This window comes from Austrofundulus limnaeus, unplaced genomic scaffold (assembly GCF_001266775.1).
Source record: "Austrofundulus limnaeus strain Quisiro unplaced genomic scaffold, Austrofundulus_limnaeus-1.0 Scaffold818, whole genome shotgun sequence".
In the NCBI taxonomy this organism is placed as follows: Eukaryota; Metazoa; Chordata; class Actinopteri; order Cyprinodontiformes; family Rivulidae; genus Austrofundulus; species Austrofundulus limnaeus.
In genome coordinates, this window is record NW_013953220.1 from 49777 (window position 1) to 53335 (window position 3559).

Below are 3559 nucleotides of genomic sequence, written 5' to 3' on the forward strand. Positions count from 1 at the left end.
CGGCCCCTCAGCTGTTGACCTGCAGTAACTGTGGCCCCCGGAGCAATTTAGTTGAATAGCCCTGTAAGAGTGCTGTGTGAATGGGTAAATGAGGACACTGATTGTAGTGTGAAGTGCTTTTAGTATCCTGGTTGGATAGAAAGGCACTATATAAGTACAGTCTATTTACCATTTACATTTTGTGATAATTTCCATAGGCCTGAGGCTGAGGCCCTGATGATCGTATGATGGTTCTCATTTGAAGCACGGGTAAAAGTCATCATAAGTCATAAGGCCAAGCTGTTCCTTGTATTTTTTTTTAAAGTCCAACACAGAAAACAGACTCTGCACTTGTGTTGCAATGTAGGAGGGTGAAGACCAGCTTTGAAGTCACAGTATGCCTTTGAAATTGGTTTACTCAATTCACCTGTGACAAACGAATCAAGAAAACAACAGAAATATGCTTTTGATTGATATTGCTTTTTTCTCTTTTGGCAAATGGCATCTTCCATAATACTTCAAATGTACTGGTGGCAATAATTCTTGAGAGGTTATTTCTACTGTGTCTTTGGTGTTTACAAATAAGCTTTAACTTATCTTTCCAGGTAGCCATTTCAGCCTAGAAGTTTTTTATCTTATATTCCCTTATATTCCTCCGGGTTCTGCAGTTGTGGCAATGTCATTGTCTGGTACTCCAAAAAACTTCTATGCCAGTAAATCTGGTCCATGGAATGGGAGCAGGTAGGGAAATCTATATACAGTATGAAAACATCTTTGATTATTTATTTGGACTCTATAGGCGTTTACGCACTGCAGGGCCGGCCTCCAGATGGTCTAGGTCCGGCCCTGCCCAGCCCGGGATGTTTTGCACTGTCATCAGAGCCGCCTTGAAGTGGGTGGGAACTGTTTATCAGAAAAGCGTGCATAACRGTCCTTAAACGTCGAGGCAGACGACGAATGGTGATGCGCAGAAGAGCGGAAAGTTTCCGAAGGCTGTACTTGGCCATACAACAGCAACAGAAAGCGGCTATAGCGAGACGCAGATGGCATTGACGAGTAAGCTAGCAATATTAGCTTGTTACATGCTACCGTTATGAAAGCAGTCACTTTTTCATAGATCTATATGTTTTTTAATGACTTGCCAGACTCATTTTCACTCGTCAAAGTAAAAACAMGTCGTCAAACCGGGCCGGCCCGATTGGAACCTCGCCTGGCCAGGTTCCAGAACTCAGGCTGGATCCTGAGGCATTTCTATGTTTTCACCCCCTACCTCCTGTCCTCGGCACTGCATTAATCACTCACACCTGCACCTGATTTGGAACTCATCACCTACAGGCTTTATAAGGCTGAGCTGGAGTTCACCTCGTCGCTGAAGCATCGCCTCTGTTGGGTATGAGCTCAGCCTGCTCCTTGTGTTTATGAATCTAGAAATKACTTACCCGTGTCCGTTTTTGTTTCTTGCCTGTTTTCTAGAAGCTACCTCCAGCACGCCTGCCTCCCTGCCTGAGAAACACTTACTGCACTCTCCTGAGTTCCATGTGCAGCCAGCCCCGAGGATTTGTAAATATAACTGCACCTGTAAATATTCACCTGTGGAACCTCACCTGTTGGACCAACTCCTCCAAGACTCATCTCCTTCTCCAACTTGTAAGCAACTCCTTCCATTACTCACCTGTGAAAGACTCTACTGGAAAATCTGCCCATTACTCACCTCTACCATAACTCTGTTTCCAGGTCCCGTCCCCAAGACCCCTGCACCTGTATATAATAAAATTCACTTACTTTTTACATCAGTCCTCTGTCTCNGCCGAGACCGGGGAGTCTGGGTCCTCCGGAGGACCCGGCCTGTCGTTTTGGACACAGCCAAAGACTCAGAGCCTGTCAAGAGTTGCTCTGGGAGAGTAGTTCCCCCACATAAATATGAARCAATAGAGCATGTTACATTGGAATGTTATAAACATGAAAAAGAGAGAAGCTATATAAAGAGAAAGAGTTTGAAAATATCAAGGAAAAATTAGTTTAGTAGCTATATTAAAAACTTGGTTAGTGAACATATACAAATCATTATTAGGTTTTTAATTTAAATTGTTTCATAGATTTTGATTAAATGTTTTAGGTATAAATGTGTGTGTAAATGTGTGAATGTTTATAGGCAGATGGATAGTTAGATAAAAAGATATGCATGTGTGTATGATCTGTATAAAAATATGAATATTCATACACAGGGRWGCACATAAAATTTTGGTCTGGTTCTCAAGGGAGAACCTAGGGTTGTTGTTTGGTGCTCATATTTTCCTTAACTAATTTAACACATTTATCTAGAGGGGTGTCAGCATCTTAATGTCCCTCTGTTCTGCTTGATGCTTTCTATCAGATGYAACATCTCAGGACGTCATGCCAATCTCCAGTCAACTGAGAGTTTTTTGTTTTCACTCTGCATAAATTTTGTAAACTAAGTGGGGCTGACCCATGGGCACATGTCATACAAATATCTCAAACTGAACATTTTGTGTTTAAATGTCTACGCATGCCCCTCAGATGGACAACTCCAGTAGTTTGGCCTTCTGGATCTTTAGCCTCATTTAAAACAGCTTTCCACACTCTGTGCCCACCAGACCACRCACTCTGGATCACCCTTTGGCTTTGTCTCCTGCTCTCTGCCCTTCGGTGCATGACCCTCACTTTACCCCCGGATCGACGAGTTCAGCCTGTCCCTGTTCCAGACCATCTCTCAGGATTAAAGGCCTCGCTTTCCAGCTGCTCTCCCACCAGTTATGGTGTCATCACTATCAGTGCTGTGRGGACTGTCAACACAAAAAGATTTCAGTGCCTTCTGAGCTCAGCACACCTGCCTGAGGAGGTTGGTGAACTGTATATTTTGTCTCTGCTATGGTCCAGAGTTAAACAGTCCCTGACCTGTTCTCTCCTTCTTGCCTGAGGTTCCTGACTCCCACCGGCTGTCTGAGCTTAAGAAATAYTTTAAAAGTCCTCCGTTTCTTGCTATATATCTGAATCCAGAACCCAGATCTGGTCGTTTATAAAATATTTTGCTGACAGACAAAAAAGTYTACTTAAAATTGTAATGGCAAAGCTTTGAATGAAAATATGAATATGCTGTGAATCAGTCTCTGGTACTACCACACCAAATTTTAGGTTGTAAAACAGATAAGTTCAGTATTTGTGTGTTTTTGTAAGATCATCTGGGTATGGCAACCATAAATAAATAAATGTGAGCCTACTTTATTTGTCATCTACAATGAAGTATTAGAGCCATGCTACACACCAACAGAGTTGTAAAGTAACTAAGTACAAATACTTTGTTACTGTACTTAAGTAGAAATTTTGGTTGTCTGTACTTTACTTGTGTAATTATTTTTCAGCGTACTTTTTACTTTTACTCTTTACATTTTTACACAATTATCTGTACTTTCTACTCACATTTCTTTAAAAAGGTAAGAAGTAGAAAGTCGTTTCTCCTGTTTTATTCTGAGTTATTATTAAAAAATCCTCTCCTGATAAACTGTGTCTCCTATAGAGTGAATTTAATTGTGTTTGGATGAGAAGTATAAATATATACCAT

General features: G+C 41.4%; 1 long non-coding RNA gene across 1 annotated transcript; it reads left to right on the forward strand.

Annotated features, from left to right (window-relative positions):
* Nucleotides 1-1220: 1220 nt before the first annotated feature.
* Nucleotides 1221-1784, forward strand: LOC106532718 (uncharacterized). The gene is made up of 3 exons (XR_001312132.1): nucleotides 1221-1369; nucleotides 1453-1626; nucleotides 1714-1784. It is a non-coding gene; the product is annotated as an uncharacterized LOC106532718 (long non-coding RNA).
* The last annotated feature ends 1775 nt before the right edge of the window (nucleotides 1785-3559 follow it).